Genomic DNA, 18,354 nt, shown 5'->3' on the forward strand with positions numbered 1-18,354 from the left:
ATCTGCAAAATGGGGATTAAGACTGTGAGGCCGGTGTGAGACAGAGGCTGTAACCAACTCGATTATCATGCATCTACTCCAGTGTTTTGTACAGTGCCTGGTACACAGTAATAATAATAATTATTATGGTAATTGTTAAGCACTTACTCTGGGCCAAGTACTGTTCTAAGCACTGGGATAGATACAGGGTAATCAGGTTGTCCCACATGGGGTTCACATTTTTTAACCCCATTTTACAGATGAGGTAACTGGGGCACAGAGACCGTTAAGTGACTTACCCAAGGTCACACAGCGGACAAATGGTGGAGCTGGGATTAGATGAGTAAGTGCTTAACAAATAGCACAGTTATTATTATTATGGTGAGAATGGTAATCGGTCATATATGAAGCAGGAAGGAGAGGAAGGAGGGCACAAGTTAGGGGTTGACAATATGAAAAACTAAACTGATGCACAGTAAGTGGGCTGGTTGTAGTTGGACAAGAGCAAGGACAGGTATGAGGGAGACAGTTGAATGAGTTCCTTAAAGCTGATGGTGAAGAGTTTCTGTTGGATTTGGAGATGGGTGGGTAACGATTTGGAGGTTTTTGACAAGTGGGGATACCTGTGCAGAACAATCTTTTAGAAAACAATATGGGCAGCAGAGTGAAATACGACTGGAGAGAGGAGAGTCTGGAGGTAGGGAGGTCTGAGGGCAGACTGGTGCAGTGGTCAAAAGAAATATGTCAAGTGCTTGGACCAGCATGGTAGTAGTTTGGTTGGAGAGGAAAGGGCCTACTCTGGAGATGCTGTGAAGGTAAACCTCACAGGATTTTGAGTCACTGAATAAGCCGGGTTCAAGAAGAGAAATGAGTCAAGGATAATGGGCAAGCTTCCCTCTCCCTGATCTATAGGTAATACTCATTCTGCCTTTCAATTGCCATGTCGTTCAATTTTTCCCTCACCTCCATTTTCTCAAACTTACTTGCTCATTCCAATAATAATAACATTAATAACAATAAAATATTTAAGCACTTAATATGTCAACCACTGTTCTAAGGGCTTGGGTAGGTACAAGCTAATCAGGTTGGACAAAGGCTGTGTCCCACAAGGGGGTCACAGTCTTAATCCCCATTTTACAGATTAGGTAACAGGCACAGAGAAGTTAAGTGACTTGACCAAAGTCACACAGCAGATAAGTAGCGGTGTTAGAACCCAGACCCTCCCAGGCCAGTGCTCTATCCACTAGGCCATGCTGCTTCTCTTACTTCCTCTCTTATTTTCTCCCCGGTACCTTTATTCAGGATGCCATCAAAAAGAATGAGAAAAGTTACTCTTGGCATTTTATAAAGGAATGCGTAACAGGTGGGATAAGTTTGAAATATAATGTAGGAGATAAAGCAATCTTGTACCATTTAGAGAAACGCAGTAGAACAAATCATGCAATTCAAGCATGAAATATTGAGAAATTATGTCAAAATGAATAAAAAAGGGAAGAGAAGTTTTACACTTAGCATTCTGTGCCACAGAAACAAAACTCATCATAATGATGCCAGAGTGCAAAATGGAAAAAGGTGAGAAGAAAGAGTTAGGAGCTCAGGCGACAGAAGTGAAAGCCCAAACAATCAAGGGGAAAATGAGGACATGGTGTTTTCTGAGGGATGTGGAACAGATGGTTTAAACAAAGGATCTGTGCTGGTGGGTAATTTCTGTAATCCACATCATTTGCTGCGGGGAAAGTTATATTTTCAATTATTTGGTTGGCTAATGAAAGAGTGGCAAATAATTGTCAGCAGTATTGATTTTGAGCATATCTGATTATCAAAAAAGTAAATAACTTTCTATTCAAATGCATGTATGAAAATATACACAAAAGTTATGGGGACAAAAATAACTAAAGGCAGTAAAACTAATAGTTTTCCTTGTAGCATAATGGGTCACATTTCTTCTCGAAGTCTACAGTTACAGAGCCTCATTCTCTACCCATTTATAAACATCTCTCATAGTGGAGGAACATAAATATTGATGAACAAAGCATACTGTTATTGGAAGGAAACTTCAAACTGGTTTCCCCACAATACTGATGACATAATCAGAAAGAAAATCTAGAACCTGACCTCATGGCTTCATGAAGCTTACAATGTTAGGAAGGCGGTGTCCAAACTAAATCTTATAAAGATGAGCATATGACTTCCATCTCTCTGGTCCTTCAGACTTCCAATCGAAACTGAAATTAATGTTGGTACTTATTAAGCGCTTACTATGTGCAGAGCACTGTTCTAAGCGCTGGGGTAAACACAGGGGAATCAGGTCGTCCCACGTGGGGCTCACAGTCTTAATCCCCATTTTACAGATGAGGGAACTGAGGCACAGAGAAGTTAAGTGACTTGCCCACAGTCACACAGCTGACAAGTGGCAGAGCTGGGATTCGAACTCATGAGCCCTGACTCCAAAGCCCGTGCTCTTTCCACTGCGCCACGCTGCTTCTCCAAATCTTTTCTTCATTCTTCACTGATCGTCTCTCGACTCAACCCTCCTGCTGCCCCCTGGAATTAAAAGTCTCCGACACAGGATTTGCTTCTTTCAAGGTTTTATATTTCGGCACAGCAAGATCAATGTCTATCAGTGGTATTTACTGGGCACTTACTGTGCACAGAGCACTGTGTTAAGCACTTGAAAAAGTTCAATATAATAGAGTGGTAGACCCTATCCCTACCCACGAGGAGTTCAGTCTACTGCTACAGTTGAGGCTGGTTTCCCTCTCTTCAGCCCCGTTTCATCTGCTCTGTTCTTGAAGGCCTCCAGGAGCAAGGGGGGGATCGGGTAATGGCACTGAATCCTATCTGCCCATATATTCAACTGCATATTCAATTACCTTTATGAATTATTCTGCTTGTAAAACCTTTTAAGTATGTCTTCTCAATTAGGGCGTAATTTTTTTCTTATGGTATTCATTAAGCACTTACTATCTGACACGCCCTTCCTATGGCCTGGAACACACTCCCTCCTCAAATCCGACAATCACCCTCCCCACCTTCAAAGCCTTACTGACGGCACATCTCCTCCAGGAGGTCTTCCCTGACTAAACCCCCACTTTCCTCTTCTCCCGCTCCCTTCTGGGTTACCCTGGCTTGCTTTCTTTGTTCTTCCAACTGCCAGCCCCACAGCACTTATGTGCATACCTGTAACTTATTTATTTATATTGATATCTGCCTTCCCCACTCTAAGCCATAAGCTCGCTGAGGGCATGGAATGTGTCGGTTTATTGTTGTAGTGTATTCTCCCAAATGCTTAGTACACTGCTCTGCAAACAGTAAATGCTCAATAAATACAATTGAATGAATGATTGTACTAAGCACTGGGGTAGGCTGGACACAGTCCATGTCCCACATAGGGCTCACAGTCTTAATCTCCAATTTACAGATGACATAACTGAGGCAGAGAAGTTACCTGACTTGCCCAATATAACACAGCAAACAAGTGACAGAACCAGGATTAGGACCCATGTCCTTCTGACTCCCAGGCTCGAGCTCTATCCAAAAGGCCCCACTACTCTTTACGCCACACTGCTTCTTCTCGTGGGGAAGGGTCTGCATCGCCTGGATGTTTTCTCCTTTCCAAATACTTAATGCAGTACCTTGTATCCTGTGAACACTCAGTAAATATTACAATTATCATTGCTACCAATTCAACTTTCCCCAAGGCCGGAGCATTGCTGATGCGGTGCCTATTTGGGCTTTCTCAGGAGCATCAGGCCAAAGTTGCTGGGACTTGGGGGCTAACCCCCATCTCTCCCCTGACACATATTCTGTCGCCCCCTCAATAATCATCAAAGTCATAACAATAGTGTTTGTTAATTGCTTACTGTTTGTCAAATGCTGATCTAAGCACTGGGGTAGATTCAAGGTAATCAGGCTGGCTACAGTCCCTGTTCCACATGGCACAGGGGCATACAGAAGTGAAGTGATTTGCATGAAGTCACACAACAGACAAGTGACAGAGTCTGGATTAGAACCTATGTCTCTAACCTGAAAACAAAGCACCTATGCAGCTGGGTGGTTTTTTGGCTGTTTTTCTTTTTCTTTAATTTACAAGATAGGTCCAGCCATTGGACCCTACTCTACCTCTGCCCCAGGTCTCCCATCTCCACTGCAGCAGGGTTTTCTGTTCACTCTATGGCCTTCACCCCAGGAACGGCTCACCATCCTTGTCCCCCTCCCCCATGCCTGGAACTCCTAGCTCCTTCACCTATGGCAGACAAGCACTCTTCTCCAGAACTTTAAAGTCCTAACAAATCACACATCCTCAAGGAAACCTTCCCTGACTCATCTCTCATCTCCCCACTTTATTTCCCTCACTCCTGTGCCACCATGTACTTGAATACATGCTCCCTGAGCACTTAATCACCCCACTACCTCTCCCCACATTATATATGTATATATATATGGGTATATATACATTTATGTATATATATCCATATATATATATATAAATATATATGGATATATATATATAAATGTATATATACCCATATATATATATAAATATATATGGATATATATATATATAAATGTATATATACCCATATATATCTATAAATCTTTGATTCCCCTACCTCTAATTTATGTTGGTGTCCATCTCCCATGCTATATTGTAAGCTCCTTGAGGGCAAAGATTTTATTGCATCGTCCCAAGGGCTTAGTACAGTGTTTGGCACAGCTTAAGCACTCATTATATGTTACTGATGGCTCAATCTGGTCCAGGTTGGCCCTGGACATGAGCTAATGCCCAGCCCCGCTCATGAAAGAGCAAATGACCAATTTCCTGGGCCGCCTCCTGGCAGAGGACTTCTAGGCTGTGAGCTAGACCACCTAGGCTTCCAGACAGGTCTTGTTGTTTTGGGCAGGGAATATGTGTACCAACTAGGTTATACTATACTCTCCGAAGTGCTTAGCACAGTGCTCTGCACATGGTAAGTGCTCAATAATACCATTGATTGATTGACTTTGTTTAGAGTAGGACAGGGACTATCATACCATAGGCACCTGGCTTGACAGAGCATCCATTGGTCCTCTCCCAGTTTTGAAGTGCTGATTTTGTAGTTATCCCCATAAGCGTGTCCTGGCCCGAACCTTTATCTGGTCTGATCTAGAGCTGGATTAGGGAGAAACTTGAATATGCCCTTGCTAAAAGTTGAAGGACAGATGATAGAAGTGGTTCAATGTATTTTAGCATAATTCTTTGTATTCTACTTTTACATGCTCTATAACTCCAGGCAAAATTCCTTCACTTGGAAGAAAGATGAATATGGAAAATGTTTTGAATTATTATATTGGTAGGATTCACTCAAGATTTTGCACTCCAGAAAAACTCAGAGGTTTTTAATAACAAAAGCAATTACCTCTGGATAGTTAAAATGAAGAGATGTTAATAAAATCATTATATTTTCATTTTATGACCTGAGGAATGAATTCAGTAGAATCTCTCCTCAAGGAGCGTTAAAAAATAATTCAGTTTGCCTTTTCCTGTGTATCAGAAAGCAGAATTTCCCAGGCCTAGAACACACCTACTTGAATATGCATCAGGCATCAATTTAACTTTAAAATGAAAATGCTAGATCCCTTTCCAGTTCTAGGAAAAAAAAACAAATGGATCTTTTTCAAAGGTTAAGGGCTGAATGGTACCCATCAATTAAAGAAATAGCATGTGTGGGTTGGGTGGGGTTTTTTTGTCACTTGAAACAACATAAACAGCTAGTCGACAGAAAAACAGAACTATAGACGGAGAGTTCTAAACGTGGCCAAAATCTTGTCCTACACCAATCTCTTGAATGAAAATTAACCATATGAATTGCTAAAATAAATAGTCAGTATTCCTCATCCATTTTTAAGGTGCCAATATTCCCAGAAAACACTCAATTTCACAGCTGTGCTTAACACAAAACGGTGGGAGCAATCGGTTTTAAACGACACAACAACCGACTTCCTTAGGTGAAATGGCTGTAAAGTTGGAGGCTAACTAATCTCAAAATTATCCTTCCAAAAATACAGGTTTCCATCTATTGGTGTATTTCCAAATGGCAGATGAAGGAAAATGGAAGCACGGTAAAAAGTTTCAAAATTTGAAACCTAGGAATAATAATAATAACAATGATAGTGGTTGCGGCACTTATTAAGAGCTTACTAAGTGCCAAGTATTGTATTACATGCTCGGATAGATCAAAGATAACCAAGCTGGACAGAGTATTGAATGGGGCTCATCGTTTAAGTACTGAATCCCAATTTTACAGCTGAAGAAACTGAGGCACAGAGAACTTAAGGTGACTTGTCCAGAAAGGCAAATGGCAGAGCTAGGATTAGCAGTGTGGAGAAACAGTCTTGCCTAGTGGATAGAGCACGGGCCTGGAAGTCAAGACCTGGGTTCTAATCCTGGCTCTGTCACTTCCCTGCTGTGTGACCTTGGACAACTCACTTCAGTTCTCTGGGCCTTGATTCCCTCATCTGTGAAATGGGCATTACGACTGTGAGCCCCATGTGGAGACAGAGACTGTGTCCAATCTGAAAAGCTTGTATCTGCATCATCTTATGGATAACAACAATAATAATTACGGTTTTTGTTAAGCACTTACTATGTGCCAAGCACTGTTCTAAGTGTCTGGGTAGATATAAATTAATCAGGCTGTCCCCTGTGGGGATAACAGTCTTAATACCCACTTTACAGATGAGGGAACTGAGGCACATAGAAATTAAGGGCACACAACAGACAAGTGGCAGAGCCAGAATTAGAACCCATGATCTCTGACTCCCAAGCCCGTACTCTTCCCACTAAGCCATGCTGCTTCCCTATGGAAGAGCACGGGCCTGGGAATCAGAAGAATACAAATTCTAATCCCTGCTCCTCCTCTTGTCTGCTGTGTGACCTCAGGCAAGTCACTTCACTTCTCTGTGCGTCAGTTCCCTCATCTATAAAATGGGGATTACGACTCTGAGCCCCATGTTGGACAGGGATTGCATCCAACCCAATTACCTTGTATCTACCCCAGCACTTAATACAGTGCCTGGCACATAAGTAAGCACTTAAATACCATGATCATTATTACCTCAGTACTTAGTACAGTGTCTGACACATAATAAGTGCTTAATAAATACCATAGGATAAGGAACTAAGTCCTCGGACTCCAAAGCCTGTGCTCTTTCTAAGCCACCCTGAATATTTTATTAAATTTCAGCAATACCAAAACAGATCTTCATAGAAGCAATCCATCAGTGGCATCTGTTGAGCAATTACTATACGCAAAGCACTGTACTAAGCACTTGGGAGAGTACGATACAATAGAGTTGGCAGGTATATTCCCTACCCACAAGGAGTTTACAGTCTAGAGGAGGAGCTAGACATTAAAATAAATTATGGATATGTACATAAATGCTGTGGGACAGAGGGAAGGGTATACATCAAGTACAAGGGTACAAATCCAAATGAAATGGTGACACAGAAGGAAGAGGGAGTAGGGGAAATGAGGGCTTGTAAAGGAAGGTCTCCAGGAGGAGATGTGAATTTAATAAGGCGTTGAAGGTGGGGAGAGTGGTGGTCTGTCATGGTCTGAAGGGGGAGGGAGCTCCAGGCCAAGAGGGAGGACGTGGGCAAGGCATTAGTGGAGAGACAGATGAGATCAAGGACTTCAGCAGTGAAGTGACATTTCCCAGGCCAGAGAAGGGTTCATTAGAGCTGCCTGGGAGTTTTCTCCAAATCCCTGTCTCTGGCCTCTCTCTCCAAAGAAAAGTGAGGATGTTATTCCCTCCATCGCGAATGGATAGAGGGTCCCAATTGGGTAGTCAGGATGCCTATCAAACCTACTTGGCTTAGCTAGTAACCAGAGAGGCAGAGGTCATGAGGCCATACCCATAGTGTCCCCTCCATGACCTCTCCTCAGGTGATACTAGGCTTGCTGAGGGTTGTGCTAACCCCTGCCCAGCCAACAACCTACAGCTTGCGATGTTCACAAATGAGATGAATGCACCTCCCTGAGAAGCAGCACAGCAGTCTCACCTAATTCATGAACCCTCTCAAAGTACATTTTCAATAGGTAGATAGCATCACTCTCAAAAGTCGGCATAACAGCCCCTCAGCAGGGACCAATCTGTGACAGGTCAGCCATTCTCCCCTCTAGAATTGCCTCAGGGACAGAAAGAAGAGACATAAGCGATTACGGAGCAAAGACTGGTGTTAGGGGCATGGGAAAAAAGAGCAAATCAGAGGCAAAACAAAATGGGTCTGGCTAAATGAAATTTCACATAAAGACTGAACAGCAGCTAAATCTAACCACTATTCTAATATATGAATCCCTTAAAACTCTACTTTCCAAGCTAAAAAATAAATCATTTTCCTTCTCTCACTTGTGAAAGAGAAAGCGATGTGTGGGTGTCAGAAGGAGGAAGCTAACAGGGCACACATTATTGCACATGAAGAGGTGCAGCAGGGAGCAAGAATTAAGGAAGCTGGGAAAGGGCATAGGATCAGGAGGTAGGCAGCACTCACATTTTTTGAAGCCACCTACCAACTCATATATGTTTCTGCTTGAAAGAACACATTCCTAGCAGATGTATGATGCCGAAAAGCACAGTTATTTTCTAGCTACGTGGCTTTATCACTATGACTCGACAGAGTGCATTTGGGCGGGGGAAGAGGGGTTAGAGAAGAATCTTTCTAAGGAGATGTCATATACAGCTGTGAATCACTGTCCTGATGAAAAGCTGAATGGGCAATCAACCGACACAGACTGTCACTTATCAAAACTTCTGTAAAAAGTCAAAGGGGAATGCGGAAGTCTGAATCCATCAATCCCAACTTTTTTCCAGCTGCCGCTTAAGGGACTAGTTTGCCTCGGTGGCAAAATCGTTAGGAGCCAGAGTAATTTCAGTGAGCCTCAAAAGAACAATCAAGAGTCCAAACAAGAGCAACACTGGCATCTAGAGTCAGTGACCGTGTTGAAGAACACATCCCAGGAGCCTATCTTTAGTCACTTGTTTCCAACCTTGACAAAATACTGTTCCTATTTTTGCTCCACTGCACAGGGATCTAAAATAGGGCCCATACACATTCTCAACAAATAACATTTAGGGTCGCCCCCTCATATTGCAAAATTAATAAAGTTAAGATTCTTATTCACACAAAAAGGTGTGCAAAGTTGTTCACTGTAGGGGCTGAAAATGGCAAGAGAATATGCTCTTGAGTTACTAACCTTTTGGCACAACCCTTGGGTGGCTCCTTTGGATGGACCCAGCGTAAACAAACCATGAGGTCCTTGCTCGGGGAAGGGTAGGAAATGGTTCAAAATATATACCCAAAGAGCTGATGGACTGACTACACAGCTCAGGGTGAGATCTCTAGTAGCATTAGGATAGGCGACCAGACTGGTGTGTTACCAACAATACTATTTAAAAAGGGCGTGTACGAAGTTTCCCCCATGCTGAGCTGTTGCCCTCCGTTACCCACAGTATTCTTTTTTTTATTTCCTCCTCTTTGGGTCGCAATTTCCAAAGCATCTGTCTTAATCTCTCCATTTCCTACTGCTTTAAGCACTTAATACAGTGCTCTGCATGGTGAGCCCTCAAATACCACTGTTTGATTTATGCCAGTCTAATCTGTCCTGCTATGGTGTGCGGCTAAACCACAACGTGACATGCTTGGCTTGACTGTCTTTAAAAAGTTTTAAATCTGTAAATTTTTCTCCTTTTCAGATCACAGCACAACACTAGTTCAGGTACTTTGCTGCCATCCATTCTTCTCATATACTCTGGGCTGTATGCTCCTTGTGGGCGGGGAGTGAGTCTAACATCTCTGTTGTATTGTACTCCTCCATGTGCTTAGTACAGTGCGCTGTATATAATAAGTGCTCCATAAGTCAGGCATATGTCAGGCACTGTACTAAGGTCAAGGTAATCAGGTCGGACAAGGTTCCTGTCCCTCACCAGGCTCACTGTCGAATTTAGAGAAGAACGGGTATTGTAGCCCCATTTTCGAGATGAGGAAACTTAACAAGGAATTAATAGACTTGCTCAAGGTCATGGAGGAGAAAGGGGAAGATCCAGGATGAGAACTCAGGTTCTCTGACTCCCAGGACTGTGCTCTTTCCACTTGGCCACGCTGCTTCAGTGTAATGTCAACAGTGTTACACCGATGCTGGTGAATTTTACTCTTGTCTTATGCCGTCAAGTCGTTTCCGACCCTCAGGGACACCACAGACACATTTCTCCCAAAACACCCCGCTCTCTGTCTGCAATCATTACAGTAGTGTATCCATAGAGTTTTTCTGGTAAAAATATGGAAGTGGCATTGCCGCCTTCTGCGCAGTAAACTCCGCCCTCGACTCTCTCCCATGCTGCTGCTGCCCAGCATGGTTGAGTTTTGACATGCACCAGATTGCCTTCCACTCACTAGCCACTGCCCAAGCTAGGAATGGAATGGGTATGCCTCTGCTTGACTCTCCCTCCCGTATCTGAGACTGGTAGATTACTGGAAACTCTCCAGGTGCGACCCTGAGAGGGAGGATTTTGTTCTAGAACCTCATTATGTGTGAATCTGTTTCAGACTTTGAAGTATCACAAGTAGATGACATTGATGGAGGTTGCTCAAGGGAACTATTTGCAATCCTACTCCCTCAGCCCCAGGGCTTAGACACTATGACTGCTTTACAGACCTTCAGTTAGCCTGAATTTTGATGCCAGGTTGGCATCACCCTCCATCTGTCACCCTGCAAAGGACATGCTAACCCTCTTCATTCATCTTTCCACCTTTTTCCCTATCCCGGAAGCGTTTGACAACACCGATAACCTGAGTAACAGAATTCAGTGATGATATTCAATTCTGTCAGGTTTGGCTAAGTGCACACTTTGCCAGGTGCAAACTCAGAGTTCTTCAGGTTAACTGTCAACCCATAGCACTTAGCTGATTCTTAAAAGCAGAGCGTAATACTCATCAGCATCTCTCACATATATGCTTCTAGTTCACAGTCATTAGCGTAAGGGAACTCCTGCATGACTGATTCAAGGACTTTTTATTTTGCTGGCCAAAACAGTCTAAAGGAGTGGGCTAAGAGGATTAGAAAAACAAGAGAAAAGATGATTTTGATGATTAATTCAAGGCTCCTTCATGTTAAAACAAATACCTTTGACTGTTGGGATATAATTCTGGAACCATCAGATAAGGCTGACAAAAGCATGCATCCTTGGCAACTATTTTAAAATACGTTTGCTTGGCTCCTTAATGCTTCCCGCTTTTCAACCAATTCCAATTTCCAATTTCATCTAAGTCTCCTTCAGGTTAAGTTGCTTGACTTGATATAGTGGTGGGGGGCATTTGCGATTCTAGTGATAATGTTTGGTGGATTTTTCTGAAGGTGGTGCTGAGCCTTGGAGAGCGGCCTGACTCGGAACTGAGGCTCCTTCACAGAGGGCTGACACCGTGGCCAGCGGCCAGGCATCAGCACCTGCAGAACCTTGTCTGGGCCAAATCGATGGTCTAGGAGGGGTGCACGATGAAAATGGCCAATTCCAGAGTAAAGGAGCACCTGTTGATCAGTAAGCTGAAGAGGACAATCTAAAGCACAGTGAGCGTAAATTATTGCTTCAGGATACACATAAAGAAAAATTGCTTCGTTATATTCAATGCATTTGGAAAAGTTCTAACTCATGCTAAATACGAAGCACTGAGGCACCCACTTACACAGAGTCCTTAGAAAATAGCTACGGTTCATTTTGAGAGAACAAATGAAACTATAGCAAAAGTTTCTGCCTCCCACACTCTTTTTCCCTCCTATATTTCCAGCTTCGATATCTCACTTTGCAAAGGCACTTTTCTTCTGCTTTAAAAAATGCTCCAGCTTCTCCTAGAGTCAAAAAGCCTTCTCTGAAGCCAAATGCACCCTCCAGCTTTCAACCCATCATTCTGCTCTCACTCCTCTGCCAATTCCTCAGACTGCTACCACTGTTACCTTCAATTCCTCTCTACCAGCTTTCTCCTTGACCCACTCTCACCATCAGTGGTATTTATTGACTGCTTACTATATGCAGAGCACTTTAAGGAGAGCACAATATAACAGTTGATAGACATATATATTCCCCTCCCACAAGCTTACAGTCTAGTGGGCGAGACAGACATAATGTAAATCATTTATAATACATAATTTAAAGATATGCATATACATAAGTGCTGTGGGGTTGAGAGTACAGCAAGTGTTCAATAAATACCACTGATTTTTGAATTCCAGTGTAGGCTGTGATCCTTGGGGAGACTGTAGGGAGAGGGGTATGGAGAAAATAGAGGAAGAGTAGAAAGAGGCTTCAATAGTACTGGGGTTTCCAAACAATTGTTGATAACAGCAAGGAATCTGCTTTCAAAAAAAAAACCTTTCCCATGCCTAGTCTAGATGTCCCTTCTGCTACTAACAGTCATCAACTAGCATTAATACTGTGTAGCTCCCACTACCAAAGGAACTGGAGCTCCCTTGACTCTATAAAAATAGATGTCCAAACACATCTGACTCAAGTCAGTAAGGAAATTGCTTCCATATAGCTATACATTAATGATCATGTACTTCTTCTACAGTTTGAGTTTAAAATAAACCGATTGGTATCTCCAATGCTGGAAATTGTGTCAAATAACAACACTGGACAGATTTAGTTCAGTGATACGTTGTCAGGCAGTTTAAATGTAAAATGTTTTGAGCTGTGACAGGAGGTGGCTTAGTGCCTTTCTTTAAACAATCTCTGACAAAGAATGAAAAGTTTCATATCTAAATTTTCCGGATAAATTTTTTTTATTACTCCTGTGTTGGAGGGATTTTGGTCATTATTTGACTGGAAGCAATTTCTGTAAAACCTACAAACTTCAAACTGATTTTTAATCTAAAAGGCATCTAGATATAAATAATCTTCCACTAGAGTTGGAGAAGGAATGATGGAACAATGGAAAGACCCTTTATCACCAGCTGAGTCCATGCTACTTTGCCATTTGTTCCATTTGCACTTTTTTCAGTTGGAGCTGTGGAACAGGGAGAGCTCCGAGTTGAGCACAGCTAATGGCATACAAAGATAGAGTGATATTATGAGATCTGTCCCCTCTAGAATGTAAACTCTTTGAGGGTGAGGATTGTCTCTGTTTAATCTAAGGTACTGTCCAATGCCTTACTCCAAGTACAAGGGCAACACTGAAGGAGGTAGAAGAAGAGGAAATGAGGGATTTTTCAGGGAAGGCCTCTTGGAAATATGCTTTTAAGGCAGCTCTGAAGATGGGGAGAGTGACCATCTGAAGGATAAAGCGAGGACGTACTATGCCAGAGGCAGGATATGGGTGAGAGATCTGTAGAGAGATAGATGAGATCCTTTTAGAAAGCTTTAATTCCAATCAAATCAATTCTAGAGTCCACTGTCACCTTTTTCTACCTCTATGGAAGGGCAGGTAGCCAGAAAGAGTGTGTTCCAAGCTGTAACTACAGAAGGCTGCAAGAGGCCACCCTAATGGAGAAAGCAGGTCATTAGCCACCACTTCAAGTGTCTGCCTTAATCCTCACGCCACTAAAGATTTTTGTTGGCCTGAGCTCCTCCACTTAACTTAATCGACTGACATTTTTTAAATATTTAGTATCTGTCAAACTCACTTCTAAGCGCAGGAATTGATACAAGACACAGCCCCTGTCCAACAAGAGGCTCACAGTTTAAGCAGGAGGGAAAAAAGGTATTTAGTCCCCACTTTACCCATGTGGAAACTGTGGGCAGTGAACGTCTCTACCACCTCACATATTGTACTCTCCCTAGCACTTAGTACAGTGCTCTGCACATAGTAAGCGCTCAATAAATAAGACAGAGAAGTTAAGTGACTTGACCAAGGTCACACAGCAGGCAAGTGGCAGATCCAGATTAGAATCCAGGTCCTCTGATTCCCAGGCCTGTGGTCTTTCCAATTTGGCTCGATGACAGCAGCCGAACTTGTGGGCTGGGCCCACAATGGTGATACCCCCTTTCCTTCCCACTGCCTCTACTTCCCCGAGCCCTTGCTCACCTGACTTCTCCTCCACTCCCAGCCCCTCGCTAGAGCATCCCCCCAACATCTGGTAGGCCTCTCCTTAGCCCCAGGCCACCATCCCGAAAGCCTCTGCCTTAATTGGTCCTTGGGTATTTCTAAAGTCTGCCAAGAAGTCTAACTCTTAGATAATTACATTTCCCTCTTGTTGGAGCCTGAGCAACATTTCTTATAAGGGAGTAAGCAATTTAAAACCCAATTTTGCCCTTTATGTGAGTTGTACGGGAAAAGACAGGACTAATAGAACAAATTTTTGCCTCACTGGAAGTGGGCTGCAGTGCATAGATTGGATTCAAGAACTTAAAAGTTGTGATGTGACTTTATTCTTCAGTAATTCTCCACCCCTCTGAGAATGTGACAGTGGGTGAAGTATGTGTCACTAGTCATAAAAATGATTAAGTAAAGCAATAATGCTGCAAACACTGACCCTGTCTCTAACAGATATATTTGGGGAAAATTTTCCATGGAGACTACCAGCAAAAAGGAAAAAAAAAATAGTGTGGCATATTTAGTTGGTCCCAGGCTGAAATTCTTGGAATTGCACAACATCTTAGAAAGAAAGTTTGAAGTTCTAATTGTCCTCTAAATTATGCCTTTGAAAAAATCCCATACCCTTTTTTGGAATCTCTGCCTAGACCTGTGTTGATCCTGCATTTCTGGAAATCATAAATGCAATATAATCAACAGAAAGTGGTGTCGTGTAATTCTGGCATTATGCTAAAACAGTAGTGATGGTAGAGAATATTAACAATTCTGGGGGAAAAAGATTGAAACATCAATGGAGTCCAATACGGAAACAAGAAAGTGTGAGTTCAATATAAGAAAAAGCTTTCAAATGTCAACTTTATTATGGCAGAATAAGCCATACAAATTAGTGTTACGTCAGAAATGCCAATGTAAGTCTTCCACTAACAGAACTGTAAACTAGCACTAAAAATAATTCTTTCAAGCCAAACATGGAAGAATAACTAGAAGTAAACTTGCAATTATTCAAGGGAAATAAAATATCCCCAATTGAGCACAAACGTGATTGTGACACTAGTATTCTATCTACCGAACTGACTTAAAATCTAAGTTTAAACTTTAAAATCTAAGTTAAACTAAGTTAACTCTAAAATCTAAGTTAACCTAAGTTAAGTCTAAAATATAAGTTAAACTAAGACCCAAAGTGGCTGTAAAAATAAGGCACAGTCAATTTTGTGATTTTAAAGAGAGCGTAATGGACAGAAGCTATTATTGCATTAAAACGTCTTTGATATGCAGAGATAAGGAGTAGATACATTGTGAACGGCAACTTAACTTCAGTGTTCTTGCTACTGTCCTTGAATTAGAATGGTCTTTTTTTTATATATATATATATTTTCTACTCTCCAGAAGCAATTATCCAAGCAAGACAAAACCCACATAACCCAGTCTTTGACTGCAGACACTGAGATTCTATCAACACAGAAACTGGGAAAAAAATCTTTCCTTCTTTTCAGTTCTTTCACAGCAACAGATTCATTTCATCAAAGTGGCTTTTACCAGCCAAGAGGGATTGTAGTCCAATTTTTGAAGCTGTTGACTGCAGCTCCAATAGCACCTCAGAGATCTGACTGAGCAAATCTGGCCAAGTCTCTGACCTGAAGAACTAACATGTCGCCAGCCACATGACTGGCTCTGTTGCCATGGAAATGACCAGCTGCAACTAGAAAATGATTGATTCTATCTGCAATATAATCCGAAAACCCTTTCAGTTCAGAACATGGGCTGTTGACAGTTCAGAAATACCAAGCTGCTGACAACTCTAAACATTTCTCTGGTTGAAATTTTGCTGTCACTTTGGTTAAGCCAAGAAAAGTTATTTAGGTTTTGACATAACAAATGATTTTATGTTGCCTTGATTTGTTTCATACAGATGTCACCATCAGGACAGCACAGAACTTTAGCTTGATGGAAAATGGCATCAGTGACCCTTTGTCAGCTTCTTGCTTCCTTCTCTCTCCCTTCCTATAATCCCTTTGTCCACCACTTCTTCCACCTCACAGTGATCTGAGCCAAGCTTCTTCCGTTCACTTCACTTTCCTTCTCCCCAAAATCCGATGGAAATTAAAACAAAAATTAATTTTAAGAATTGAAAATGGGCTAAACACATCACATCTATGAGAGAGACAGAAAAATTAATTGTCTTTTCCCTGTACTCTCCCAAGCACAGTGCTCTGCACACAGTAAACGCTTAACTGATTGATAACATAACTTTGCGGTCATGAAAATTGGCACTCTTTCCACTAGGCCACGCTATTTCGTTAATATGGCAACATAAGCAATCCCCAAAGACAATGAAAGTTACCTTTTCCTTAACCACTTTCAGGCTGAAAGTGGATACTTTCTTTTTACAGTTAATCACAGAAGAGACTTCACAAAGGTGTTGACTATTGACTGGATACCTCTTTTCAGATTTGGGAATTAGATTTCACTTCTTTCATTTGATGACTGTTTCTTGAATTATTTCCCTCATTTTTTTAATACCTGCATTGTGTTCATTTAAAGACAGATTTCATTAGCTTAAAATTTACAAACACAATGTCTACATTAGTATGCATTGGCCAGCTCTAAGTGAAATGGCAATGTTGTAACGACTTTATCAGGAACTTCTATTTAAATAATACATTTTTGGAATGCAACTTCAAATTATCTCTCTTAGAGGTCTAATGCTTTTAAGAGAAGATACACTCCAACTGTGCCCAGGGTAATTTTAATTAATAAATGAATGCACAGAAAGCAAATGTTAATGGATGCTTCTGTTGGGTTTCCTGTGATTCTGCATCAACTAAGCAAAAACACAAACTCTAAAAAAACAAGCTGAGGGAAAAGTGATATCAATTTTAAAAGAGCATAGAATGGGAATAATGATTGCCTTGCTGATGCGAAAACCAATTACTGACATTCATGACTTATTTTCTATTCTCATTTCCACTCCACGAGATCACTTTGGATGCCCTTCTATAACATCCAGGAAAAAAAAATCAATGACATCCCATTAAATTTTAGTTGAGAATTTTTCTAGCATTCACGAGTGGCTTACTTCTCCGAAGCAATTATTTTCTTTTCTGTGACCATTCTGTGATTAATCCTCTCTATTAGAGACATGCCAAATCTGCTTTTCAGATCCAAGCTTCCATTTTATCTGTGTGTTTCTAAATGCTAAATGACTGGGAAACTAAAAATTGACATACTGAAGCAGTCCATTATTGGTTTTGTTTCCTCCATTGATAATCAATACCTGTTGTGTTCCAGGAAAGATGCCTGCAGTTTTCCACTCTTCACCAGGTCAATGGGGCACATTCAACATGGGCAGGTTAATAGTTACTTTATGCCTGGAAGCATAAAGAATTCCCATCCTGTACTGAATGCAGCTCCAAGAAGGAATCATAAATATATTCATTCAATAGTATTTATTGAGCGCTTACTATGTGCAGAGCACTGTACTAAGCGCTTGGAATGTACAAATCGGTAACAGATAGAGACAGTCCCTGCCCTTTGACGGGTTTACAGTCTAATCCCAATCTAAGCTGGGCTACTCTGGTCTGGGCTGGGCTGACTCTCTGAACTATGGCCCAGGTTGAGCTGGGTTTGGTTTCTCCTCCAGAGACCGAGAAAGGACATTCACACAGACACAGAGAAAAGCGATCTCACTTTTCAGACCTGAAGACCTTGTTCGTGAGTTGGCACGCTGCTCCAGAGAAAAGGTCAAACATGGGGGGCTATTTGTGACTCTCCTCCAACGGGGACGATACATGGAAGAGCCACTGCAGAGACTGCAGTATCCCAGGCCTATCATATGGGTGGGACCGCCGCTGCCGGGACAGTGGCCACTGGGCTGCTTGGACTACAACTATGACCAGCCCCTGCTTGGGCACTGCCAACACTGTCCCAAGAAACAAGTCCCAGAGTCTTACAACGGCCTGGCTTAGGTTCACTGTTGGGCCAGCTCAGATGGACCAGTCTTCCTTTGGATGCAGAATCCACTCAAAATGAGTCAGGCAGACACTGCCTACAGTTTCCAGATGGGCTTGGAGAGAGAGAATGAAAAGAAAAAAAACCTAAGAGGAGAAAAAAAGTGTGTGAAAGGGAAAAGGGGCATTTTTTCCCCTTAGCTTAACAGATGCACCGATTCCTATCAGACTTCCCAAACATAAGACGACACATAATTCCCTCACAATGCCTCTGCTTTAGTGGCTAAAGGAATTTTATGGATAGTAGAGACCTGAAATCATTTCTTGGCTCCTTCACAGTCGTGCTACAGACAGTCACCACCTTTA

General features: G+C 42.0%; 1 protein-coding gene and 1 non-coding gene across 8 annotated transcripts in view; both read right to left on the reverse strand.

Annotated features, from left to right (window-relative positions):
* ANKS1B (ankyrin repeat and sterile alpha motif domain containing 1B) overlaps positions 1 to 18,354 on the reverse strand; it is a 587,732-nt gene that overhangs the window by 447,268 nt on the left and 122,110 nt on the right. The gene's annotated exons all lie outside the window — the stretch shown is intronic.
* Positions 10,385 to 10,522, reverse strand: LOC114816852. Its single transcript, XR_003764656.1, has one exon. It is a non-coding gene; the product is annotated as a small nucleolar RNA SNORA7 (small nucleolar RNA).

This window comes from Ornithorhynchus anatinus, chromosome 14 (genome assembly GCF_004115215.2).
Source record: "Ornithorhynchus anatinus isolate Pmale09 chromosome 14, mOrnAna1.pri.v4, whole genome shotgun sequence".
NCBI lineage: Eukaryota > Metazoa > Chordata > Mammalia > Monotremata > Ornithorhynchidae > Ornithorhynchus > Ornithorhynchus anatinus.